The following is a 9807-nucleotide window of genomic DNA, read 5'->3' as shown; positions in this document are numbered from 1 at the left end:
TCCGCACTTAAAAAGTTGATGATTACAGACATGACTTTTTGACTATTTTATATTATTTTGATTTCTTTTTGTGATTATGAACAGTTTTTAATTTATATTTACCATTTCTTTTTAGTTTATTATATATTTATAGTTTCCACCACTTTTAGTTTATTGTAACTGCTTTTGGTCTAAGATATTGTTAGATGTTACTTGAAGAAGGTTATATTGGTGTGAACTTTGTATAGACCATGCAATATGTTAGTTCTTTTATTAGCGATAAATCATAGTTATTTATTGTATTTATCTAGTCTCTATATTTTAGCATATTTTGTTATGTTATCTTTGTATTCTCTGTATTATATATAGTATTGAATACAAGGAAATCTTTTAAGGTGAACTTTATACGCCTTATATGGTATCATATTAGGTCTCTTTTTCCTCTCACTATGATTGACGGCAACCAATCTTCTGATTCTTCTTCTCTTTCTCTTAACACCATTCTCCACATGATCACTGTCAAACTATCCCCCACAAATTATTTACTATGGCGTAATCAACTTCTCACCGTTCTCGCATATCAAAAACTATCGGGCCACATCGATGGCACCATAGTTGCCCCTTCAAAAACTTCAGCCCCTAATGCTACTGGTGTTTCTGCCCCAAACCCTGCGTACGCCTTATGGCTCGAAGCAGATCAAAAAGCTTTTCTCATCATTCAAGCTTCTCTCACTGAAGTTGTAATGGCCAAAACCCTAGGTCTTACCACAACTCACGAAGTATGGAATGCTCTTCAAGTTGTTTATCGACAAGATTCTAAAAAACGTATGGACATTCTTCGTGATAGCCTGCGTTAACTTCAAAAAGGATCATCTTTTGTTTCAAAGTTTGGTGCAAAATTCAAATCCATATGTGATCAGCTAGTCGCTATCGGTAGCCCTGTTGATGATACAAATAAAAACCATTGGTTTTTATGTGGCCTTGGAGCTTCGTTTGAAACCTTATCCCTTACTTATTGTGCCCTCAAACCAGCTCCAAGCTTTTGTACCCTCGTATCCCAAGATAAATCTCATGAACTATTTCTAAAATCGATCCATGGAACTACTGTTCCCACTGTTGCTTTCAACGCCACTCGCCAGTCCTCATCCTCTATTGCTTTCTCTCGTGGTAACTCACCTGGTGGCAAATATTCAGGACGAGGAAATTGTGCTTGTTATCCCTAATATAACCAAGAATCTCCTAAGCATTAGCAAGCTGAATCATGATGCTCCTCTTGATGTTTTATTTTCTAATCTATTTTCTGTAATTCAGAATCGGGTAACAAAGGAAATACTGGCAAGGGGCAAATGTGAGAACGGATTATATGTGCTGAAGCAAGGACATCAAGTTTTTCTTTCTACTTTAAAATCTTCCAAAATAAGTGCATCATATGAATTGTGGCACAATCGCTTAGGGCATCTTTCATTTGACATTATTTCATTACTTAATAAATCGGGTGTAACGTCCCAAAATTCAGGTGCATCTCTTAAACCCTTCTTTTTTTTCCAAGTTGCCAAATTTAACCCTTAACAGAAAGTTATGGCAAATGAGTACGTTGGGCGTACCCAGGGTTACGCTAGGCGTAGCGGGCCCAGATGCAAACCCTAATTGTGGCTTGTGGACTATAAAAGGAATGTGTTGGTCTTGTCCCCAACCACCATTCCTAAGAGAAAAACCCTAGGAGAGCATATTATCGTTCCAAGCTAGTGTGTGAGTGTTCTTAAGCTAAAAAGTGCCTTTGTGTGTTAGTGAAGAAGAAGATGAGGTTCTTGTGGAGGCTAGAAGTTGGAGTGCAAGCTTGGATCTTTGTTCTACAGAGGGAGGAGCTTCACTTAGAGATAAAAAGCTCAGAGAATTCCTTTTTATTGTTGATTTGTGTTTCATGGACCAATTTTTAGGGTTTTTGGTCCCAAGGTGGAGACTTTATGAGCAAAAGGTCTCCATAAGTTTAGATCTACTGTATTTCAGAGTATTATGAGTTGTGGGTTCATAAAAATCCAATCTTGGACGTTAATATTAAGCCATGCATGAGATCTAGGCTTTATAAGGAAAGAGGTAAGGTGTTAGAGTGATTAGTGACCTTTACAACCATGCAAAGGCTTAAAGGTTCCGACTTTATGGATTAAATGGCCATAGGGAAGTCAGATCTGAAGTATGAGTATATGTCTTAACCGTTTAAGACCCAAAATCAAAGGAGTATGAAATTGGGATTTATGCGAGGCGTAATCCTAGTACGCGCAATGTAAGGGGTCGCGTTCCCTATTTCTGTGATGTCTTTGGGTACACCCAGCGTATAGATCTGGTACGCGCAGCGTAACCCAGAGGGTTGACTTTTATTGACTTTTAGGGTTTAGTCAATGATTGGATCTTTGAGCCATAAGAGGGGTAAAATGGTCTTTTACCCTTCTGAGAGAACTTAGAGAGGGATTAGTCTAGCTTTTGAGAGTTGTATTGATTAGAGTAGTTATTCCATGTGATTAGGCAGAGGCTAGACCAGTATTACCGAGTTCGAGATTTACCGAGTTGCCCGAGGTGAGTCTTCTCACTATACTTTACCTAAAATGGTAATTAGAGTTATGTGACAGAGTATCTTGTATGCTTTTGTATGGTGTGATTTCTATGTGATTTGTGCTATGTATGATTCAGAGTTCACAGAGTTAGGACTAAAAGGTCCATAGAGATAGGACCATAAGGTCCACAAAGTTGTGGGACTAGAGGGTCCCACTAAGACACATTGACCAGAGGGTCATATAAAGTTATAGCCTCGAGTGGCTAATATGTGTTGTATGTGGTATTTTGGGAACTCACTAAGCATTTATGCTTACCGTGTTATGTGTTATGTGTTTCAGGTACTAGTGAGGATCGCGGGAAGGCGCCGGCATGATTCGTACACACTCATGGAGTTTATGTTTTGAGATTCTGGGATATGTTTTGTTATGATAACATTGGATACATTATGTTTTGATATTATTTTATGAATAAATGTATGTTTTTAAAAGTGAAAAATTGTTTTGAAAATTCACGTCCTTACAAGTTGGTATCAAAGCCTTGGTTTGAGGGATTCGGATGCACCTTCGGGCGTATCTGAACTCAGACTGAGGATTTGAGAGATTTGAGAATTTTTCATAAATCAAACAATTTTTCTAAAAGAGTAAAAGGTTTTGAAACGAGCATAGCAGAGCAGTGTGTACGATCAGCCAGCACCCGAACGGTGATTTCCTAAAATACCCTTACATGAGGTGTTATAAGATTCGATATGATATGTTATGCATGATAGTGTGGGATAGATACTCATATTAGGACTAGAGTGGCCTGATTTGTGATGCCTTAGCCTAGGAGATTACTGCTACTAGGAGATGTTTAAGAGTGAATAGGTAGCAGCGAGGAGCTTGCGAGAGGTTTGCTAGAGAGTAGCTTATGCATAGCAAGATTAGAGTACTTGTGAGCTGGGATCCTAGGAGGAGGACTTGGGGTGAATATTGATGCGGTGTGGATGGTAGTATAGGGCCCGTACTATTAAACACACCGGATCAGTGCGCAGTCCAAGTAAGAATCCTTAGGGTACTAGGGTACAAGTAGGGTTGAGTTATCGAGTGTGTGTGCATTCTAGCGAGTCTTTGATATTTTTATGTTGTATTTTAGATACATCATGGAGAGTACGCGCCACACACCAGAGAGCAGCAATGTCAGCGATGAGGAGATTCACAGGATGATTCATGAGGAGGTGGTTGCGGCCATACGAGCTAAGATACCGGAGATGTTTGGGTATATCAAGACCACGTTGATCGAGACTTTTGATGAGTGGTATGCTGCTCTTACTGATGTTGTTGTTGTTGCGGCCACCGCAGCCATCGCTGCTACCAGGCCACAGGGAGGTGACTTGTTGGTGTACCGAAAGTTCAGCAACACGAAGCCACCAGAGTTTGATGGGACACAGGATCCGATAGCCGCGATGAGGTGGATTTTTGACATTGAGGGGTGCTTCTACACGTTTCATGTCCAGAGCATCTTAGGGTACGGTTCACGCTGGACCAGCTTCGCTTGGGAGCGAAGGACTGGTGGAAGTTCGTGACAGCGCACTCCATTTCCGCTTGGATAAGTCTATAACTACAATTACAAGTATAACTTCTAAATTAAACAGCAAAGTATGCTTTCCAAAGCAACCACCAGACCCTGATCTGATCAGACATCAACCCTAAGTTAAGTGATCAAAGATTCCTCCATTCTTCAAGATATTTTATGGACATGAGACATGGATTACAATAAATCTCTTGTCTAAAATTTTGTTTCTTGATTTCCCGATTTGTGATGACCTCATCAGACTACTAATTGAACACATCAATTCAGTCTGAGTCCAACACTATAATGTCAACTTTTGATAATATCACATTACTGATGCGTTTTCGTAATACCAATGCACAATCGACTTGTAAATTTCAACTTATATATCTTCGTTTTAAGAATAAAAGATATTATCGTATCAGAATCACTCGTGATATAATCCATGGAAGTAATTCTCTGAGATTAAGTTTATCAAAATATCAATTTTCTAATTACTCATGAACATTGTAGCAAATCTTATTTCAATGTCTAACTCCTATAGATAACCTACAATTTAATCTATGACGGTCTTGATTCACTACTTACTTCCAAAAGTATGAATGACAGTGGAATTTTAAACAATCAAATCATCAAGGAAGTAAAACATGCAAAGCAAAACAAAAGAATAAACAATTGAAAAAGGTAGTAACCATACTCATAAATAATCTCTATTATTTAATCACCAAAATCAATTACATTTATTTTGTTACAAGTTTCAAACTATCAACTAAATACTAAAACTAATACCATCTCTCAATCATATGCTCTTAGCATGTTGGTTATGCTTAACCCTACTTCGAACCTTTGTGAAAGGATCTGTAGGATTATCTTTTGAGGATACTCTCTTCACCAGGAAATGGCTTTCTTCAACCTTATTTCTGATGTAATGGTACTTTATGTCAATATGCTTGGATCTTCCATGGTCCTTGGGTTCTTTGGTCAAAGAAGCTACAGCTTCGTTATAACAAAAAAGTTCAACTGGCTCTTGAATGGTCGGGACTATTCCGACATCACCGATAAAGTTCTTCAACCAAACCGCTTCCTTTAATGCCTCACTCACTGCGATGTACTCTAATTCACAAGTAGAATCAGCCACCATTTCCTATTTGGAACTCTTTTAAGTAACTGCACCACCATTTAACAAAAACACCCAGCCCAATTGAGAACAAAAGTTTTCTTATCCTATTTGAAAGCTGACATCACTATATCCGCTCACTCTCAAAGTATCACCACCACCAAGGAATAGAAACATTTCCTTTATCTTTCGCAAATGCTTAAGGATGTTTTTCACTGCAGTCCAATGAGATCTACTAGGATTTCCTTGAAAACATTTGACCATGCTCAAAGCATAAGACACATCAGGGCGAGTAAACATCATTGCATACATGACTAAACCTACAGTCGAAGCATATGAAACTTGACTCATGTCAGCTATCTATTCATTGGTACTGAGGTTTTGAGTCTTACTCAACCTAACAATACTATGAATGGGTAGTTCCCTTTTCTTGGAATTTTCAACACTAAACCGTTTCAATACCTTGTCCAAGTATGTACTTTGACTAAGACCAATAAGTCTTTTCTTTCTATCCCTTAGAATCCTTATCCAAAGATTATAGGTTGTTTCCCCTAGATCCTTCATGGTGAAACACGTCCCAAGACAAGATTTCACTTCTTGCAAGGTCGGAATGTCATTTCCCATACGGAGTATGTCATCAACATACAATACTAGGAAAGTTACTATACCCTCACTAGCTTTGGAATACACACAGGACTCTTCCTCACTCCTAGAGAAACCAAATTCTTCGACTTTCTCATGGAAACAAAGATTCCAACTGTGAGATGCTTATTTCAATCCATAAATAAATTTCTCAAGCTTACATATTCTATTAGGAAACTGAGTGTAAAAAACCCTCTGGCTAACTCATGTAAACATCCCCAGCCAACTTCTTATTTAGGAAAGAGGTTTTGACATCCATCTGTCATATCTCATAATCATGAAAGGCAGCTATGGCAACCATTATCCTGATAGACTTTATCTTAGCCACTGGTGAAAAGGTCTCATCATAGTCAATCCCTTGGGTTTGAGTAAATCCCTTAGCAATTAGTCATACCTTAAAAATGTGTACCTTTCCATCCATGTCGGTCTTCTACTTGAACATCTATTTGCACCCAACTGTCTTTCGACCTGGTACATAATCAACCAAATTCCAAACTTGGTTATCATAAATAGATTGTGTAACGTCCCTGTAATACCTCGTTTATTTATTTAATAAATAAATAAAGTAATAAATACAATTTTCGGATTAATTTATAAAGGATTTTGAAGTCAGGGGCTAAAAGTAAATTCTAAACTTAAAATGCAACTTTTGGATTCAGTTTGTAAAGATTTCTGAAGGCAGGGTTAAAAGTGTAAAATATGAACTTATTTTGAAAGAAAAGAAGGAAGGAGTGGTTGATTATGTCATTATGGAAAGAAGTTTAGGGGGCCACCGGGTATATAATGCTGACGGGAACCCTAACCCTAAAGAGGGAGTTCAGCCGCCATGTGTGGAGTCAGCCGCCCCCTCTATTCGTTCATTGTTCCGATCAATGAGGATAGTTGTTGTTGCCGCTCCTCCATCGTCCAAACACCACAATAATGCCACTCTCGTACACCATTCGAAGTTGTGAGCCACCAGAAGTGTTCCGTATCGAGTGTCGGCGAATCTGAGACATGTTGAGACCGACGCTGCTCTTGGGAAGGACCGATCGAAGGGTTGTGGTTGGATCTCGGTGTTGTATCCACCACCATGCGACCGTTTCATCAAGGGTGTCACCGCTCTACTGCCGATGTCAAGCTAAGGACCACTGTACACTCAATCCACTGAAGATGGGGGCTGTTTCTGGACATCGGGGCTATAAGGGAGTGCGATGGATTGTTGCTGCCGTTCGTCAGTCGGGATACCAAGCCCTAGCCGTCATCCCTGTTGTTGGGGGGTTTCTATTCCGTTCAATGAGCACCACCAGGTGGGTGGCTGCCTCCGGATCTCGAGAATGGTGTGTATGTGCGGTCGTTATCTCGCTGCCACCACTATTTTATGCCGCTTCGCCGTTGTGGCTGTCATTTCTACTTATTCTGCCGCCGCTAGCCACCGTGAGAGGTGGCCGTGGATGTATTTATGGGTGTGTGTTCATGTGTTATTACTAATTCCGATTGTTATGAGATTGTATGTGTGCTCTGTTTAGCCGAGGTTCCCGGAAAAGCCACCGCCACCATACACCGCCATGTATGTGTGTGTGTGTGTTAGTGGGTGTGTGCATTTTTTTAGTTGATATTTACCATTGTAAAGTGTACTACAAATTGGAATAATGAAAAGAAAACCGAAAATCACCACCGTAGGGTGGTGGCTGCCGCCACCGGCCGCGCCGTGTCGGGTGGTGGTGTGCTTTGCCTCTTGTGATAGATTTGTTTGGGGTGCTAGAAACCCTAATGGGCTCAAAGGAGCTCTAATGGGCCTAATGAAGCTTAATGGACTCTAAGGGACCCAATTAAATCCATATGGGCTTAATAAGATTTTAGTGGGCTTATTAGGCCCAATAAAGCCCTAATTGTCATAAAAGGCCAACAAATTGATAAATGGGCTAATATTTGGATTGGAACACCATAATACCAATAAAACCCTAATTTGTGGAAATTGCTTGGGACATACACGAGAATTAATTATTAAATCTTAAATAATAATTAATAATCATTGGCAAACTAGCATAAGGCATAATGGACTTAATGGATTAAGTCCTTAATGGGTTAAGAAAGAAACACCGAACCTTAATCATCATTTCATGTGAAAACTCTAATTTGGGATTCTGGGCTTGGACTTTTCGAGACCCACATTTGGGCCATTAGAATAGAATTGTGTGATTAAGCCCAATCACATCATATGACTTATTTAGAAGAATGATGGACTTAATGGATTAAGTCCTTAGAGGAATAATTCCTTAATGGGTTAAGTAGGAAACTTAACCCTAATTGATATTTTATGTGAAACCCTAACTTCACTTGGGTTTATTGTTGGGCCTTTCTATTGGGCCTTGATGATTGGATTATTAATGGGCCATCCAAGAATAATTATATGGACTAAAATAATTTAATGGGCCTAGGGTAAGTCCCATGTAAGGGGTTGGGCCCAATTTGGAAAATTGGGCCATAGATGGACCATAGTTAGGCCTTAAGGATTGTATAATAAGACCACATATAGGCCCGAGCCCAATTTCGAAAATTAGGCCATATGTTTGATTCCTAGTTTGCTTTGGGCCTGTGGATTGGGCCTTGGGCTTATATAAGCCAAGCTTGGGGTAATGAAGTAATTATCCAAGTATGTATTATGGTTATGTGTTGGGACCCAATTATTAATTGGTTGTTGTTTTGGTGTTGACAGTTCGGGAATCTATCATCCAACAGCTGGGGTTGAGTCTGCAGGACTTCAGCAAGTGTGGGATTATGTTTATGGGACTTCAGTAGTGCGAGGTGAGTTACCTTCCAGTAGCGGTGGGTCTAAGGCCGCAATGCCGGCCCACCAGTAGGAGACGTATGATAGATGATTGTCTTTGTGATATCATCTAGGTTTGCTACTACCTGATATGTTATATGCTAGCATGATATGTTGTATGTGATAGTAGTAGAGTTCGATTGTTAGGATCGAAGGGTAGTCAGACACCTCAGGTACGTCTGCTAGTATGTGATGATATGTTTGCATGCTGCCTTGTTATGTTATATGCAATAGAGGTAGTACTAGGAGACCAGTCCCCGAGTTCAGTTGTTAGGACCGAAGGGTAGTTCAAGCACCCCAGATATGTCTGATAATATGTTTATGTTATGTTATATGTGATAGTAGTAGTAGGGGGTGAAATAGCCCCGAGGTTCGGTTGTTAGGACCGAAGGGTAGTCAGCACCCCAGAATGGCTCGACATGGGTAGGTCAGCACCCCAGAATGGCTTGACACGGGAAGGACGGCACCCCAAAATGGTCGCATGGGTAGGTCGGCACCTTAGAATGGCCGTACCGGGTAGGTCGGGCACCCCAGATATGCCTGGCAATATGTGTGTGATATGATTGTATGGTATGTGGTATGATGGGGGAACTCACTAAGCTTTGTGCTTACGGTTTTCAGTTTTTGTTTCAGGTACTTCGTTTTCAAAGGAAAGGAGCTGACTCGATCGCAGCGCATAACACTATGTTTTCCGCACATGAGATCCTTGGGGATTACGCTCTGATATGGTTTTATGATACTATGTTTTTGATTACTGTCACTTGGGTCTTGACATGAGACTTTATTATGAATGTTTTTATATTGATGGTTTTGTTTAATAACATAAATAAAAATGAAATTTTTGGCCTGTATTTTTGGGATGTTACAAGTTGGTATCAGAGCCTTGGTTTGAGGGAATCGAGCATGCTCTCGGGTGTGTCTAAACTCAAACTAAGGACTTGGTATGGAGATTTTCAAAAAGTAAAATCATTTTATAAAAAGAAGTTTGAAAAGAGAACAGAACTTTGAAAAGAACTAGGTGTGTGATGCGTGCAATCAGTCGAGATCAAGTAAGTTTTCCCCAAGATACCCACACATGTTATGATATGTTATGCTCTGATATGATTATGAGAACTACATGCTAGATTAGGTATAAGGATCTAGGAGGATGCCTTATATGCCT

Source organism: Lactuca serriola, chromosome 5 (genome assembly GCF_051521515.1).
Source record: "Lactuca serriola cultivar US96UC23 chromosome 5, Lser_US96UC23_V15, whole genome shotgun sequence".
In the NCBI taxonomy this organism is placed as follows: domain Eukaryota; kingdom Viridiplantae; phylum Streptophyta; class Magnoliopsida; order Asterales; family Asteraceae; genus Lactuca; species Lactuca serriola.
The sequence above is the reverse complement of the archived record's forward strand: the minus strand, read 5'-3'. Positions refer to the sequence as shown.